At 38.8% G+C, this 18,918-nt stretch overlaps 1 protein-coding gene across 1 annotated transcript in view; it reads right to left on the bottom strand.

Annotated features, from left to right (window-relative positions):
• Positions 1-12,139: 12,139 nt before the first annotated feature.
• AFF4 (AF4/FMR2 family member 4) overlaps positions 12,140-18,918 on the bottom strand; it is a 107,316-nt gene continuing 100,537 nt past the window's right edge. The window contains exon 26 of the mRNA XM_027848992.1: positions 12,140-12,206. The gene's annotated coding sequence lies outside the window, so the exon portion shown is untranslated. The remainder of the gene's footprint in view (positions 12,207-18,918) is intronic.

Raw genomic sequence — 18,918 nt, 5'->3', positions numbered from 1 at the left:
TTTCCGCTCTCCAAATTTCCTCCACAGAAAAAGACAGAACATTGCCTCAGAAGGAATATAGAGCAACAGAAATAAACAAAAGTCTGGGTAAAGCAGTTCTCCTAAGACAACCTAAGAAGACCCCAAGAAAGACCTGACCTCCAGGGCAGAGGTTCTGCCTGAGAGAAATATAAACACCTCCAGGCCAGCTGTACAGAATCAACAAACAAGCCCTGGGGGCAGTGGGGTTGGGGGGCAGCCGCAGCCTTAGAAACTTTGATCTCATGGACAGTGTGGGGGTCTGACAGCTGAGAATGAGAAGATTGAAAGACCTCCACTGTCAAGGGAAGCCAAGCAATCCTAATTCTGGAGTAGAGAAAACAGCTGTAGTTTGCAACCACCAGAGGGATCACAGGGAGTAGGATCATTTGCAGGATAGAGTGACCAGGGGCCCGAGCTGTGGCTTAGGAGTGGAGTAGAAAGCCCAAAATGGAGCCCTGGGACAGACCTCAGAAAATAATAGTAAGAAGGACCTGAGGCTTGGGGCATTACTCCCCATACCTCAGGACTAGAACTTAATCACACTAATAGCTGCTAAAAAATAAAATAAAACAAAAAAATGAGCAAGCAAAGGAGAAAGAACCCAACCATAGATAGCTACTATTGGGACAGAGAAGATATGGGTTCATATTCAGAGGAAGATAATAGAGCTAAAAAAAAAAATCCACTCCTTTTTTGATGAGAAACATCAAATGGTCCCAAGCACAAAAAGATTTCTTAGAAGAACTTAAAAAGAATTTCAAAAATCAAGTAAGAGAAATTGAGGAAAAATTAGAAAAAAATAAGAGTAATCCAAGAAAATCAAGAAAATTATGAAAATAAGATCAACCAACTTAAAACAGAAAACCAAAAACTTAAGGAAGAAAATAGTTCCTTGAAAACTAGAATTGGGTAAAGGGAAGCTAATGATGTTCTAAGTCACCAAGAAATAATGAAACAAAATCAAAAGAATAAAAAAAAAAAGAGAATGTGAAACATCTCATCAGAAAAACAACTGATCAGGAGAATAGATAGAGGAGGAATAATATAAGAATAGTTGGACTGCCAAAATTTATGATTAAAAAAAAGAATCTCAGGGCAGCTAGATGGCGCAGTGGATAGAGCACCGGCCCTGAAGTCAAGAGGGCCTGAGTTCAAATCTGGACTCAGACCAAAACACTTGACACTTCCTAGCTGGGTGACCCTGGGCAAGTCACTTAACCCCAATTGCCTAAAAAAAAAAAGTCTCAATACAATAATATAAGAAATTATCAAGGAAAATTGCCCTGAAGTTCTAAAAGAAGGAAAAGCAGAAATAGAAAAAATCCACTGATCACCACCTGATAGATATGCCAGGAGGAAAACTTAAAAGAATATCATAGCCAAGTTTTAAAGCTCTTAGGTTAAGGAGAAAATATTGAAAGCAACAAGAAAAAACAATTTAAATATTGTGGAGTTACAGTAAGAACTACATAAGACATAGCAGCTACTACAACGAAGGACTGTGGGTCTTAGAATACTACCATATTTCACTATATAATCGTCGCCTCCACATTATCATGGCACCCTGGTTTGGTTTTTTTTTTTCAGTCCAAAAATTGGTTTATAACCTTTCATCAAGTAATGGTTGCATGGCATAATTCTGTTCATCACACTGCTTAAAAGGTAAACAGAGCAGCAATGTATTCACCAGTGGTTTATGGATATGCATTTATCTCTTGTGCATTGTGATCTGTGAGCCTAGAATTCTCAGCACACGTACATTGTCAGTATTCAATTCTAACATATATTCACAAGTGGTATTCTGTGCATCCTAATCTTGCACTTAATCTTGCACAGTTTAGTCAAAAAATGTGTAGGAAGAGATAAAAAGGAGCAATTGTCTCATACAAATGAGGCAAAAAAGGAAAAATTGATACAGGAGAAGCTAATGGGGGGAGGGCAGGTAGTGCTGAAACCTTACTCTCTTCAGGAATGGGTTAAAGAGAGAACAACATATATATTTAGAAGGGCATACAAAGTCTTCTAAATTCAGAAAGAAATAAGAGGGCAAGGGAATAGGTTAGGTGGAGAGGATAAGGGAGAGATTCTTGGAGAGGTGGGTAGATTAAGGAATAGGAGGGCAAGGTAGCGGTAGAAGTAAAGCAGAGTAGTGAGGAGGAATAAGAATAGAGTAAGAAGAATAGTGAGAAAAATAGGAAGGAGGAAAATATACAAGTAATTATAGCTTAGAATGTAAATGGGATGAATTTACCCATAAAATGGAAACTGATACATTAAAAATTTGAATTCAACAATATCTTGCTTTCAGGAAATGCTATAAAAATGAAAGATACACACAAACATTAAAAAAAAGGTCAGGAGTAGAATTTATTATATAAAAAAGTAGGGGTAGTAATCATGATTTCAAAGTTAAAGCTAAAATAGATTTAATCAAAAGAGAAAAATAGGAAAACTACACTATGTGTCACCTATATTATTCAATACTGTTTTAGACCACTTAAAATAACTAGACAATATGAAATATCTGAGAATATACCTGCCAAAATAGACACAAGAACTATATGAATATAAACATAAAATACTTTTTAGACAAATAAAGTTAGATCTAAATAATTGAAGTAATATTTATTGTTCATGGGTAGCTAAAGCCAATATAATTTTTTAAATAACAATTTTACCTAACTAATCTATTTATGTAATGCCATCCCAATTAAATTACTAAAAATTTATCTTACTAAGTTAGAAAAAATAATAACAAAGTTCATTTAGAAGAACAAAAGGTCAGGAACTTCAAAGAAACTAGCGGAAAAAAGATGTAAAGGAAGCAGATTCAGTAGAATCAGACCATAAACCATATTATAAGGTGAGAGCTTTGTTGAAGGATAAAATGGATAATTTTGATTATTTTAAATTAAAATTTTCTTGTATAAATAACACCTATGTAGCCAAGAATAGAAGAAATGCAGAAAATTAGGAAAACACTTTCATAGACAATCTCTCAGATAGAATGTGATTGGGTTGGAATATTGCTGTGGTGTAGGAAATGATGAGCTGGTTGATTTAGAAAAACATGAACGATTTGGACTTATGAAAGAAGATGCTATTCACCTTCAGAGAAAGAGATGATAAGTAGAAATAAACATAGTATGGTCTTATATGTATATGAGTGTATATGTGTGTATGTTTATGGATATCTGTGTGTATGTAAATATGTATGTATATATCTATATAGCTCTATCTATCCATCTATCTATCTCTGTGCTTAATTGTGCCTTCTTGGGGTGGGGGAGGGGAAAAATAAAGTAAAAAGTACACAGCAGAGAACAAAAGAAAACCTACAAGTAAGCAAAGAAAAGCTGGACAACTGTAGTATTTATTATATAGGTATTCTTGAAATGTGAATTTATTGTTTTATATGGAATCCTCTCTTATGTTCTTCTGTATACATAACAATATTTTTCCTTTTCTTATTTTGTACTTAAGTTTAAAATAAATTTTAAAATTTTTTTTAAAAAGAGTGATCAAAGAAGTAGCTTTTGTTCTGAACCTCTAAGCATCATATTCCAAGACTAGAGATATTTAAAAAGTGACTGATATAATTCTAACCTCATACCCTTTTTGAGAGTGTTCATTTCCCACCACCCACTTTGGTTTCCAACTCCACCATCCTTGAGCCAGCCCCCCACCTTCCCCACACTCCCCGCCAGGATAAGCTCATCATTAGGAAATTCATAATTATAGAGATTGTTTCAGTTTTGGTACTCATGCCTCATCAGGGCCTTCAATTTCCTCTACCCTCCTGATTGGAAAACTGGAAAGCAGAGCAAAAAACTTTTCCCAAAGCCTCCCTTTAAAGAAAGCTCAGAAGCTCTGCCAACTCATTTCCTATCAGCTTTACCACTTGGTTTCAATTCCACCACCATCATGCCCACATGTCAAGTATTGAAATTTTCTGGGTTATATGGCAAGAGGAGATTATCCCCCAGGAGTTCACGGATGCCTCCATTGTCCATCTCTATAAAGGTAAAGGAAATGGGTTATCTTGTGACAATGGGGGGAAGGGATTGTCTCTCTCTTAGTTATCGTTAGCAAGATTCTTACTAGAGTCTTCCTTAATAGGCTGATCCTTTACCTGGAAGGGGGTCATCTACTTGAAAGCCAGTGTGGCTTCAGAAAGGGCCAAGATATGGTTTTTGATGCCCAATCACCCCAGGAGAAATGTCAGGAGCAGAATAGAGATCTGTACACAATGTTTGTCACTCTGACCAAGGCCTTTGATTCTGTCAGTCATGAGGGCTTATGGAAAATTGTCAAAATCTGGTTGCCAGGAGAAGTTCAGTACTGTATGTCAATTTCATGGCAACATGCTTGCCTGGGTTCTGGATAAGGGACAATGCTCTTGCACTTTCCCAGTCACCAATGGAGTGAAATAAGGTTGTGTGCTTGCCCCCATGCTTGATATCATGAGGTTTTCAGTAATGCTGTCAGGTGCCTTCAATGAGGATGAACATGGCATCAAGGTCAGCTATTGCACTGATGGTAAATTATTTAACTTGAAAAGACTGCAAGCCAAGACTAAAGTGGAGGGAGAATTGGTACATGATTTTTTGTTTGCTCAATGCAAACTCAATGCAGCCTCTAAAGCTGAGATGCAACAAAGTATGGGTTGATTCTCTGCTGCTTGTGCTAATTTTGGCCTAATAATTAACACCAAAAAACACAGGTTCTCCACCAGCCAGAACCACAGTATCCATATGTGGAACCATTGGTTACAGCAAATGGAAGTTTTGAATGCTGTGGGTAAGTTCAATTACTTTGGTAGTATAGTTTCTAGGCGTGTACACTTTGATAATGAGGTTGACATGCACATTGCCAGAAATAGCTCAATGTTTGGGAGACTTGGAAGGAAAGTGTGGGAGAGAAGAGATATTAGATTGACTGCCAAACTGAAGGTCTACAGAGCCATTGTGTCAATCTCATTGTTGTATGCCTGTGAAACCTAGACAGTCTACCAGCATCATGCCAGGAAATTGAATCGCTTCCATTTGAAGTGTCTTAGAAAGATTCTGAAGATCATCTGGCAGGATAAGGTACCAGACACTCAGGTCCTTTCTTGAACTAATTTGCCAAGCATTCAAACTTTACTGCAGAGAACACAATTGTGATGGGCTGGCCATGTTGTTTGAATGCCAAATGTACACTTGCCTAAATGACTATTTTATGAAGAACTTACACAAGGCAAACACTCACATGGTAGTTAGAAGAAGCAATACAAGGACACTCTCAAGGTCTCTCTGAAGAACTTAGGAATTGATTGTATGAAATGGGAGATACTGGAACAAGAGGGCAGCATGGCATGCCCTCAGCAAAGAAATGAGCAAAGCAGAATTGAAGTAGCTCAAAAGAAATGTGAGGTGTGCACATTTAGAGAATTCACCCCAAATGTTCACATGGCCTATTTTTGTGTGACCTGTGATAGAACATCTTAAGCTCATATTGCTCTCATCAGCCACAGGAAGACACACTGTAACTTGGCTCTAACATAGTGATGTAATTTTGGTCCTCTTTAAAAACAAAGGACAACAATCAGCATTTTCTCTACCATTCCACCGCTCCCCTACCTACCCCCACCTCCAGCTTTCTAACTTGTGGCTGATGTGGCAGATGCCACTCCTACTTTTGACAAAGGTGGGCTAGATCACATCTCATATATGATCATATCTCAGATAGACAACTACAAGCCACATCTATATAATTTTTCTTTTTTTGCTTTTTAGTGAGGCAATCAGGATTAAGTGACTTGCCCAGGGTCACATAGCTAGTAAGTGTTAAGTGTCTGAGGCTGGATTTGAACTCAGGTCCTCCTGACTCCAAGGTCAGAGCTCTATTCACTGCACCACCTAGCTGCCCCAACATCCATATAAATTTAGACAGCCCCACACCCATATCTTACATATCAGTGGCTTGAATGAAAGTAGGAATAGCAATATTATCATATTTACAGGAGACACAGAGCTGGGAGGGAGGGTTAGCTGCTATTTCATTGTCAATCCAAAAAGATCTCTACAGGCTAGAATGACAGGTTAAATCTAATAAAGTGAAATTTAATAGAGATAAATGTTAAGTCCTATTTTTGAGTTCATTGAGAATGCCATTGATTAATGTATAGATGATTCTTATAAAGATTTTGTAATAATAGAAATAAATTTGTTCAACAACCCTTTGATAAAAAACATTAGGCAAGGGATAAAACAGAGAGATATATGCTCATCACAGATATTGGCGACTGTGATGGAAGAGACTCAGTATAGAATCCAAGTTGAGGAGGGATTCCTTGTGGATCCTGAGGTCCTCCAGATGTTCTTGTCTGCTCATATCATTATGATGACTCCATCAAGCCCAAGAGCATTACAAAGCCTCCTGGAAGAAATCCATAATAAGCCAAAGGAGCTTGGCCTGTCCATCCACACAGGGAAGACCAAGTGAATAAAGAATATCTACTGCCTAAATTTCAACTTATATTTGTATAGAGACCCTTAGGGCATGCCCAACAGCATGTATTTCTGGGACAGATGTTACAGATGGATGAGCTGGGTTCAGAGTTGAACAGGAGAAGAAAAGTGGATTTGATTAGTTTTGGGAAAAGCTCTTCTACTGTCCCCATGTTCCCACATTAAAACAAAAGTCCATCTTTTCAATACTTACATTTTGGGGGTGCTGCTACATGGCCTTGGGATAGGGAACACAATGGTGAGGGACATAGTGGTTATGAACAAGCTACCACACATAACCAAAGACGAATTCTGAAGAAAAAAAGTAAAGAACATCACTGAGGAATTGTATGATAGGAAGAAAAGATGGGAAATGACAAAGAAGGCCTGTAATATACTGGTTTAGTAAAGTAAGGACAAAAGTTGCCTAGGGTGGGCAGGCACACTTCCATAGTTTGCACAGTATTCAATTAACCCCCAACTTAGTTTGAGGCTTTGTGTTCCTTGAAAAAAACCTAACCAGCACAGACTTGTTGTAAGGAAATTTTTTCTTTCTTTCTTTTTCTCTTTCTTTCTTTCTTTCTTTCTTCCTTCCTTCCTTCCTTTCTTTCTTTCTTTCTTTCTTTCTTTCTTTCTTTCTGTCTCTTTTTTCTTTCTTACTTTCTTCCTCCCTCTCTACCTTCCTTCTTTCTTTCTGTAGTCTTGTTTGTTCATTTGTTCACTCATTCACCCAAGATTCCTTGAGTATTTACTGTGTGGTAGGTCATACTGGCACACAAAAAAAAGAAAAGAAAAGAAAAGAAAGAACATAAGACATTTTCTGCCTCATCAACAAACAAACAAATAAAGAAAGATGTATATGCAAATGATGATAGTACAAAGACCATACAGTATCCCAACCTTAACTAGGAACTCTTTTTTTTTTTGCTAGGTGATACAGTTAAGTGACATACCCAGAGTCACACATCTAGTAAGTGGCAAGTGCCTGAGGCTGGATTTGAACTCAGGTCCTCCTGACTCCAGGGCCAGTGCTCTCTCCACTGCACTATTTAGCTGCCTGGAACTTTTTTTTTTTTTTTAAGGAAGGAAAAACTTAGTGATCAAAACTGTTCAAAATAAGCCACCTCAGAGGTATCTCAAAGGTTCTTCTTCATTGGAGGTCTTTATAAACATTTGTCAGAGAAAAAGGGGATCCTGCACAGGTCCTCACCAGATTGGTGATCCCTCAGGTTTCTTCCCACTTTTAAAATAATTGTGAATTATCAGGAACTTAGATAAATCACTGTTCTTAATGTGAGGGCTAGTCTGAAGTATGACTCATAAAATGAAGGAGTTTTTTTTGGGGGGGGGGTAAGTCTACAAGTGTTTTTCCTATACAGATTTCGCTCTAAATTTAAAAACACTGAAGTTTTTCATTTGAAAACTGTTCCTACAAGATGGTTCCTGAGGTTGGCAGTACTTCCATGAAATACCCTGCTCCAATGACTCCCCTGAGTCTAGAACCCCTGGAGAGTTAGTGAGATTTTATTTCAACATTTATGGGTCCTTACTACACAGGAGGCATTGTGGTAGGCACTGGGAATTGTTTTGTTTGTTTAGTCCTTGATTTCATGGGTACAGGGGAAATTCTCCTTTGGAAATACCAACCACAAAGTGCAGATCAGCAACTCTTCTGTAAATCGCAATCTTAGAACTTCCTGGCAAACTGAAAAGTTAAGTGACTAGGCCAATGTCATACAGTTTGTGTTAGAAATAGTACTTGAACCTAATTCTTAACTCCACAGCCACTTCTCTACCTACTACATGCCAAAATGGAACAGTTCCTGCCCTGAAGTAATTGCAACATAATTTGAAAGATCCTTAACAATTAAGAATACATTATGGAAGGCATCAGGTAGGAAGTAGCAGCTAGGCTGAACCGTGAAGCTAGGAATGAGCTACTCTAAGTAACCCCACTTGAACACCACTCTGCCAAAACACAGTTGCAGACAGGGAAGGAACAATCTCTGTGTAAGAGGCAGGGAGGAAACCTGCGACCTGCCTGTGCTCTCTGGAGCCCTCTTCAGATGTTGTTTCTCAGCTTAATTCAGATGGCCAGTTTGATGTCACTGGGAATAGTAAGGGGAAGGGGAGACAGTCAGGGAATCCTGGGAGAAAGAGTCCCTCAATGTGAAAAGAGGGAGTTCCCCTTTGGAGTCACCCCATTTCTAGTTGTGAAATAGCCAAATATCTTGGCTTAGTAGGCCCATAGACAAGAATACTGCCAGTTTCCCATTCCTTCCTGTACATCATGTTATTAGACCTCCTGCTTATCTAATCTGCTTTGTGTACTGATTATTTACTGAGTTGCCAAAGAATCTCCTTTCCTCCCCCACAGTCAGAGCTCAGACCTAGGGGTATGGGAACTGTCTATTTTTATCTTTCCACAGACAGTGGCATTTACTGCCAAGTTTACATACCCTAGAGCTGAACTAGGTTTTTTTGCCTGGCTTTAGCAGTCTGATTGGCTCAAGTGGGGGGGGGGGGGGGGGGGGTTTACATACCACCCTGATCGTAAAAAGCAGTCTAATTTGCAGCCTCTCTTGGGACAAGAAAGGGATCCAGACTTTCTATTATAATGGAGATCACTGACTCCTTCCTCTGCTCCCCATGTTTCAACAGTGATTGACCTTGTTCTTGGCAGTTTCAGGTGGCCACTGCTGCTCAGACACGTGGACACTGTCAGCACAGAGATAAAAGGCAGCTGATCACAGAAAAAGGGACAGGCCAGCTCTAAATCTTACCTAAACTCTAAGCAGACGTTTAAGGAGAATTAAGTGTGTAAAAAGCCCTTTGGGGATGTGCCTATTAATATTGGATAAACAAATTAATGAGAAAGCATCTATTAAGCATTAACTATGTGACAAGCACTATATTAAGTGCTGGGAATCCAAATATTAAAAAAAAAAAAAGCTCCTGGAGGAGATAAGATATAGAGGAGTGTTCCACTGCAGGGTGGGTGGAAAGGGCCAGCTGTCCTAAGGGTATGACAGATGGGCAGATGGCATGCTTCAGCATGACTTCCTATTTAGAGCATAGCCACCTCTGTGCACGGACTCCTCTGAGCCTCCCTGGGAAGGCAGGCTTATGGCCTCTGCAAAGAGCAACTGTGTAACCCTCAAGCCATTGACACATTCATTTCAGAACAACAAAGGGCAACAGAATAGCTACCTTCCTCAGTCCTTACCTCTTCCAAATCCCTTGCTGCCACACCCACTGAGTTTACCATTGTACTACATTGCCTTATTCACTGATATCCATGAGATCCATGTAGAATAACAAGACTTCCGCAATAGCATTTCTAGGGCTGTATCCCAAAGAGATCATACAAATGGGAAAAGGACCCATATGTACAAAAATATTTATAGCAGCTCTTTTTGTGGTGACAAAGAATTGGAAATTGAGGGGATTCCCATAAATTGGGGAATGGCTGAACAAGCTGTGGTATATGAATGTAATGGAATACTATTGTGCTATAAGAAATGATGAACAGGAAGACTTCAGAAAAACCTGGAAACACTTGTACAGTCTGATGCTGAGTGAAGTGAGCAGAACCAGGAGAACGTTGTACACAGTTGCAGCCACGTAGTACAATGACTAATACTGGTGGACTTAGCCCTTCTCAGCAACGCAGGGATCTAAGACATCTCCAGAGACCTCATAATGGAGAATGCTATCCACATCTAAAGGGGAAATGTGGAGTTTGAATGCAGATTGAAGCATACTATTTGCTATTTTTTTTTCTGTTGTGTTTTGTTTCCTCTTTCTGGTGGTTCCTCCTATTGGTTCTAGTTCTTACTTACAACATCACTAATGTGGAGATGTGTTTAATGGGAATGCATATGTATAGCCTATATGTTCATATGTATATTGTGCACCGTCTTGAGGGAGGTGGGAAGGGAGGGGGAGAAAAATTTAAAACTCAAAAGTTTATGGAAATGATTATTGATAAATAAAAAATTAAAATTAAAATAAAAAATAACAAGACTGGCTTGTAATCTCTTATTTCAAGGTCCATGTGTCCATTTGCTCCTTCTCTTTAGAGCAATCATATTTCCTTTTACTACTATAGAGAAAGATCAGATTGTGATTTGCTTCTAGGAGAAAGTGAACTAAAGGTCATCAGCCTTTTCAGTCTTATACAATCAACTTACCTGTCACAATTTGTATAGAGCAGAGAGCATGATAAAGGAAGATTGAAAAGTTTTCTTACCCCAGGTTTTTTTTTTTCACTTCCTTTTCTGTCTGAAGGAGAGTTCTGAGACTACTTACCATAGGCAGTGTGGTTTGATACAAACTAAGAAATAAAATGGGCAGCTAGGTGGTACAGTGGATAGCCTGCTGGGCCTGAATGAAGTCAGGAAGACTCATCTTCCTGAGTTCCAATCTGGCCTCAGACACTTACTAGCTGTGTGACCCTGGGCAAGTCTCTTAACCCTGTTTGCCTCAGTTTCCTCATCTGTAAAATGAGCTGGAAAAGGAAATGACAAATCACTCCAGTATCTTTGCCAAGAAAACCTCAAACAGAGTCATGAAGAGTTGGATATGAGTGAATAACAAATAACAAGAAATAAAATAGTTTTGTGACTAGAAGTGAGTTGAACTGAGAGATTGAAAGGAAATCACAATATAATGACCCATGGATCAGGGGGTGGGGGACACTCTCCCATCAGGGGCCCCCAGCTCTGGACTTACTTAGATTAAATTCATATCCTACAGGAGCTTGGCTCCATAGAGTGGATTTGGGCTCATCGCACACTCTTTGACTCGTTATGCCTTTGCTGTAGTGTAGAATGCTGAGGAGATCTCTTAAATAAGCTTAGGTTTGGCTCAAGTCTAATGCCTTCCTGAAAGGGGTGATTAGGGTCCTTCTAAAAAGGTACAAACTATGTAGGTATAGGACAGTTCTTTATTTCTTCCATCATAAATGAAATAGTTCAAATACAGAAGACTCAAGCATTCATTAACACATTCTTTTTTTTTTTTTTGGCAGGTGGGGTTAAGTGACTTGTCCAGGGTGACACAGCTAGTAGGTGTCAAGTGTTTGGTCTGAGGCTGGATCTGAACTTAGGTCCTCCTGACTTCAGTGCTGGTGCTTTAGCCACTGCGCCACCTAGTTGCCCCAACAAATTCTTTAAACATGAAAGCATATCCCTTAATTTTTAGGATATTCTCCCAGGAGGTTGATACTTAAAACATGAAACATTTTGTGGGATGGCTGAATACGTATTTTATTTTCACCTTGCCTCTGCTTTGTCCAAGCAACTTATTCAAGGTCTGTTATCTACTAGCAAGCCAAGGAATAACTTGAGCTCATTCTCTTGGAAGTGATCATCTCCTTCACAAAATTGTCTCAGGGATTGTCTCCTGCTAAGTAGCTAGCACCTGGGCCCTGGACATCTCAAACTCACAAGGTTGTTACCAAGGCTAGAAAATACCCACCTCAGGATTACTGTTTGCTCACCTGTGCTCAGGGAAAGAAACACAAAACAGAAGAGGCAGCCAAGGGCATGCTGTCCAGTCTCAGATTCATGTAGATAAGCACACGCTTGCTCTTGTTTCCATGTGAAAGCAGAGATCATTGACTCTGCAGGGGAAAGGGAAGACATATCCTCTCTACCTTGATGGAAGTCTGAGGTAGACAACCCAACATACCTAACAGATGGGAAGAGAGAATGTTAGCTGAGATTGATCCTATTTTTCAAGTTCTTCCTGCTCAGTCAACAATTATCTTTAACATAGTCCCAGTTATTAGCAGTATGCGCGCAGGGACCAATCAGAAGCCTCTGGGTGCATATGTCTATTAGCAAAGAGCCCACCCACCAAAAGGGGGGCACAGCTCATGCTCAGCTCCAGGAAAAGAGCCACAGTGGAGCAAATGAGCTCCCCTAATTATCCCATTACAGAAGAATTTTAGAGTTGGTAGGGAACTCACTAGTCATTTGATTCAGCATATTCCAAAAGATGTCCCCATTAACACCTAATAGACTATTGATTGAGGGCCAGTCTCAGACCACAAAAGGATGAATTTTTAGCCATAGCAGGTCATTTTATTGTCTACTGACTTATAGACAAGGTTTGATCTGTATTGGCGGAGGAAGTACTGACACTGATGAAGTCACTGATCCTTGAAGTATTCATGTGTTAAAATCCTACAGTTTGTACTCACTGCCTAGAATACTTCAATTGACCCATGATTTCATCAATATGAGTGCCCCCTACAGAGGGTTGTATATATCATAGCCTATCCACACCACACTTCATCCTGTGTAATGCTTGTTCAGTGTCCTCCCGTAAATCTTTCTTAGAGGATCTAACCAAAGCACAAGAGGTCTTCCTATTGGTATCATATCCATGCAGTACTTCTCTGCATATTTGTACAAGTTTCCATGACAACCTTTTATAATCATATATTTCATGTGTGATAATAATTATTCCACTTTTTCATAAGTCTGAAATACACTGAATCTTACTTGGGTCCAACATGCATCACTTCATTGCCATTTGGGCCAGCTGCAATTTTGATTCTTAGAAGTTCATGGATGTTTCATGATTTACAGCCACATAGTATCACTGAGAGAACATTGGCTTAAAAGGATAGGCTTGTTCTTTCAGGTAGGCACTTGGAATGATTGAAAGCATGCAATTTCCTAATTTTCTTTTCTCCTAATCCTTCCTGGGTCCAACCTCAGTTGTTTTAATTTATATTTCTCTTATTATTAGTTCATTGGAGCCTTTGTCATAGAGTTGTTGATAATTGATTTTCTTCTTTTGAGAGCTACCTGTTCATATCTTTTATCTATTTATTAGGAAATGGCTCTTGTTCTGATGTATTTCAATCAATTCCTTGTTTTCCAGGATATCATACCTTTACTAGATAAAACTTGTTACAAAGACTTTTCCCCCAATTAACTAATTACCTTCTAATTCTATCTCCATTGTTTTTCTTTGTGCAAAATCTTTTCAATTTTTTCGTACAGTTATCCTTTCTACATCATGTTCATTAGGGACGTGGCATAACCTGGAAAATCCCCGTAAAATTTTTTAGCCCTCCATACGAGAGTTTGAATTTTTTTCCCTTTCCTTTATGGGGTATTTATAGTACCTTATTGTAAAATTTGGATTAAGTGTTTGGTCATAGGCTCTGTGTCGTATGTGGCCTTTACGTGTTGTCTGCAGCTTCTGCAAAACTCCCCCCCAAATTTCCATTTAATTTCTTATGCTGACCTGCATATATCAAAACTGCAATGGGGAAAGTTGTGATGTGGAAAGGATAACTGTAATCAAAACTGTTTACTTTTTCTCCTCTGATCATCTCTATCCCCAGTTTGGTCAAGAACTCTTCCCCTCCTTACAGTTTTGAAAGATATCTCCTTCTATTCTCCTCTAATTTGTTTTATATCTAGGTCATGTATCCATTTGGATCCTGGCATGGTATATGGTGTGAGGTGCTGAAATAAGCCTAATTTCTCCCAGACTGCTTTTCAATTTTCTCAGCAATTTTTGTTGAGGTCCCTACCCCAAAAGTTTATGTCCTTGAGTTGATCAAATACTACACACCTGGGTTCACTTGTTTCTGACTGTTATCTTTGATATGGGGTAGACTACATGTCTACTAAGGTCCCTTCCAGTTCTAAAATTCTGTGATTTCTAACATTAAGCCCGAATCACCCCTGCAGAGGGAGAAAAAGCTACCTTATTCACAATTACAGCTACTGGTGTAAGTTCACAGGAGACAAAATCCAAGGAAGGAGCCAATAGTAAAACCTATGGTCTCTATCTACTAGCAAATGTACAAAGTATAAGTAACAAGTTAGATGAACTAGAATCCTAATTCAAGGAAACAGATCGACTTCATAGTTAATGAGTCTCGAAGGATTAAGACTCTTCACTAGAATATGACACTGTGAAATTATACTTTATTTAAAAGAGAGATAGGTAAAAGAAGATCAACATGGAATAGCATTGTATATTAAGACACACCCATGGGAAGCAATCCAGGAACCAGTAAGAAAGAAAGCATGGTGAAGATCAAAAGAGGAAGAAATAGAAGCAATATTGTATTCAGTGTATATTACAGACCACCTGGACAAAAAGAGGAGATAGATGAAGAATTTGGGAAGGAGGCCATAAGTCTGGCAAAAGGGCGTGATACAGTCGAGATGGAAGACATCAATCATCCCGATGTCAGTTAGAATTCTTTGTCAGAAGAGCTGTTAATAATTTATTGACTTTCCTTATTAATTATTAAACTTTTTCAAAAAGTGGAGGAATCAACAACTGAAGATTCTATTTTGGATGTGATTCTCACTAGCAAGGGACAACTATTTGCTGGGGTGGAAAAGAGAGGTTGGGAGAAAGTGACCACTTCATTGTGAGATTTGTGATAGGTGAGAGAAAAATTGGGCATAGTCTTACATACAAGCTTTGGGAGAGAGGTCAGTCAAATATTTATCAAATGTCTACCATGTGTCAGGAGTTGTGCTAAGCACTAAACATACAAAAAGAGGCAAAAGACAGCCCCTGCCCTCAAGGAGATCACAATCTAATGGGGAAGGCTGCAAGCAAGCAAATATGTACAAATAAGCAATATCCAGGATAAATATAAAATAACTAAAAGAATTAAGACGGGTTGGCTGGTAGAAGATGGGATTTTAGTTGTGAAGTCAGTAGGTAGATTTAAGGAGGGAGAACATTATAGCCACGGAGGACACAGAGAGAAAATACCTAGAGCTGAGAGGCAAAGCCAAGATGGCAGAATAAATGCAGAGACTTGCCTCAGCTCTCCCCCAAACCCCTCCAAATACCTGTAAAAAATTACTCTAAACAAATTCTAGAGCAGCAGAACCCACAAAAAGACAGAGTGAAACAAATTTCCAGCCCAAGACAACTTGGAAGGTCTATTGCACTAGGGTGAGTGTGGAGCACAGAGCAGCACAGGCTGTACCAACACAGTCCCAGCCACAGCAAACCAGGAGCAGGCCTTGGCAGTGACTGAAGCAACATCAGCAGTGGTTGCTTCCGGAGCTCTCAGCCTACAGATGGTAAGGGGATTGAAAAATTTGTCAGAAGGAGATTATAGGGGTCTTTTTGCTAGCACTGAGGCAGGACTCTGTTGCTTTGGATCTGGGTCTCTGTCCTGGGTGGTAGTCCCAGGGTGAGGAGTGGTGAGGGGACCCTCTTCACAATTCTAAGGCAGAAAAGAGTGAATGTGATCACTCACAGACCAGAGCACAGGCTAGGAGAATAGTAAACATGTCTCTTTAGATTGTACCATCATGGAAGAACTGAAAACTTACAGGTCCCTAAAAGTATCTCTGAAAACAGCTGCACAAAACCCCTGAAGCTTGGAACAGTGTGCCCTCCACCCAGGAAGCAGAGTCCTACTTTAACAAACAGTTAAAAGTCAAGTAATAGGCTGGGAAAATGAGCAAACAACAGGGGAAAAAAATAAAACACTGACTATTGAAAGATACTATGGTGACAAGGAAGTTCAAAACACACACTCAGAAAAAGACAACAAAATCAGAGCTCTTACATCCAAAGCCTCAAAGAAAAATATGAATTGGTCTCAGGTTGTAGAAGAGCTCAAAAAGGATTTTTAAAATTAAGTAAAAGAAGGAGAGGAAGAATTGGGAAGATAAATGAGAATGATGCAGGAAAATCATGAAAAATAACTCAATAGCTTGGTAAAGGAGACACACACAAAAAAAAAATACTGAAGAAAATAACATCTTAAAAAACAGACTAGGCCAAAAGGTAAAAGAGGTCCATAAAGCCAATGACGAGAATTGGTCTTAAAAAGCAGAATTGGTCAAATGGAAAAGGAGGTTCAAAAACTCACTGAAGAAAATAAATCTTTAAAAATTAGAATGGAGTAAAAGGAAGCTAATGACTTTATGAGAAATTACAAAACAATAAAATAAGACTGAAAAAATAGAAGATAATGTGAAATATCTCACTGAAAAACAACTGACCTGAAAGCCATGATCAAAAAAAGAGCTTAGACATGATCTTGCAAGAAATTATCAAGGGAAACTTCCCTGATATTCTAGAACCAGAAGGTAAAATAGAAATCAAAAGAATCCACCAATTACCTCCTAAAAGAGATCCCAAAATGAAAACTGTCAGGAATGTTATAACCAAATTACAGAGTTCTCAGGCCAAGGAGAAAATATTGTAAGCAGCCAGAAAGAAACAATTCAAGTATCTTGGAGCCATAGTCAGGATAACACAAGATTTAGCAGCTTCTACATTAAGGAACTGGAGGACTTGGAATATGATATTCCAGAGGGCAAAGGAGTTAGGATTACAATCAAGAATCACCTACCCAGCAAAACTGAGTATAATCCTTCAGGGGTGAAATGGACATTAAATGAGAGAGAGGACTTTCAAACTTTCTTGATGAAAAGACCAGAGCTGAATAGAAAATTTGACTTTCAAATATAAGACTCAAGAGAAGCATAAAAAGGTAAACAGGAAAGGGAAATCATAATGGACTTATTAAAATTAAACTGTCTATATTCCTACATGGAAAGATGATATTTGTAACTCATAAAACCTTACTTATTACTAGGGGAACTAGAAGGAGTATATATATAGACAGAGGGCACAGGTATGATTTGAATATGAAGGGATGATATCTAAAAACTAAAATTAAGGTATAAGAGAGAAATGTACTGGGAGAAAGAGAAAGGGAACGGGAGAATGGGGTAAATTATCTCACATAAAAGAGGCAAAAAAAAAAGCTTTTACAGAGGAGGGGAAGAGGGGGGAGGTGAGGAGGAGTGAGTGAACCTTACTCTCATCAGAATTAGTTCAAAAAAGGAATAACATACCCACTCAATTGGGTATAGAAATCTATCTTACTTACCTTATAGGAAAGTAGAAGGGGAAGGGGATAAGAGGGAGGGGTAATAGAAGGGAGGAAGGGTTGGAAGAGGGGGTAGTCAGAAGCAAGACACTTTTGAGGAGGGACAGGGTGAAAGGAGAGAGAGAAAAGAATAAATAGGGGGGATAGGATGGAGGGAAATACAGTTAGCAATAGTAACCGTGAAAAAAATTTTGAAGCAAGTTTCTCTGATAAAGGCCTCATTTCTCAAACATATAGAGAACTGAGTCAAATTTACAAAAATAAGAGCATTTCCCAATTGATAAATGATCAAAAGATATGATCAGTTTTCAGATAAAGTAATCAAAGTTATCTGTAGCCATATGAAAAAATACTCTCACTATTGAGTGGTGAAATGCAAATTATAACAATTCTGAGGTACTAAAAAGGTAAATGACAAATGTTGGAGGGGACTTAGGAAAAATGAGACTTTAATGCACCGTTGGTGGAGTTGTGAACTGATTCAACCATTCTGGAGAATAATTTGGAACTATGCTCAAAGGATTATAAAACTACGCATACCCTTTGACCTAGCAATACCACTACTAGGTCTGTATCCCAAAAGAGATAAAAAACAAAAAGGAAAAGGACCTAGATGTACAAAAATATTCATAGCAGCTCTTTTCTGGCTAAGGTCATCAGCTATGAATGACTTAGCTATTCTAAGCAATACAACGATCCAAGACAACTCTGAAGGACTTATGATGAAAAATGCTACCCAGTTCCAGAGAAAGAACTAATGGTGTCAGAATACAGATTGAAGCATACTTTTTTTACTTTCTTTATTTTTCTTGAGGTTTTATTTTTCTTGTCTGTGTTTTCTTTCACAACATGACTATTATGGATATGTTTTGCATGACTACACATGTATAATCTATATTGAATTGCTTGCCTTCCCAATGGGGGGAGGGAAGGGAGGGAAAGAATTTGGAAGTCAAAGTTTTAAAAATGAATGTTTAAAATTGTTTTTAAATGTAATTGTGGAAAAATAATATACTAAATAAAAGGTAAAAGAAAAGAAAATACCTGTAGCAAAGAGATGGAGTTTGTGGAATAGCAAGGAGGCCAGGGTCACTGGATCAAAGGGTACTGGGTGGAGGATAAGGTGTAAGAAGACTGAAAAGGTAGGAGGGGGCTAAATTATGAAGGGCTGTGGCAGCTAGGTGGTGCAGTGGATACAGCACCAGCCTTGGAGGACCTGAGTTCAAATGTGGCCTCAGACATTTGACACCTTCTAGCTGTGTGACCCTGGGCAAGTCACTTAACCCCAATTGCCTCACCAAAAAAAAAAAAAAAAAGGCAAAAAAACCCCAACAACAACCAAATAAATTATGAAGGGCTTTGAATGCCCAGCAGAGGAATTTGTATTTGATCCTCAAGGCGGTAGGAAGCCACTGAATAGGGAGGCAACATGGTGGGACCTGTGCTTCAGGTAAATCACTCTGGTGGCTGAATGGAGGATGGGGAGAACAGGAA

Source organism: Vombatus ursinus, unplaced genomic scaffold (assembly GCF_900497805.2).
Source record: "Vombatus ursinus unplaced genomic scaffold, bare-nosed wombat genome assembly UNPS02007284.1, whole genome shotgun sequence".
NCBI classification, from domain to species: Eukaryota; Metazoa; Chordata; class Mammalia; order Diprotodontia; family Vombatidae; genus Vombatus; species Vombatus ursinus.
The sequence above is the reverse complement of the archived record's forward strand: the minus strand, read 5'-3'. Positions and strand labels throughout refer to the sequence as shown.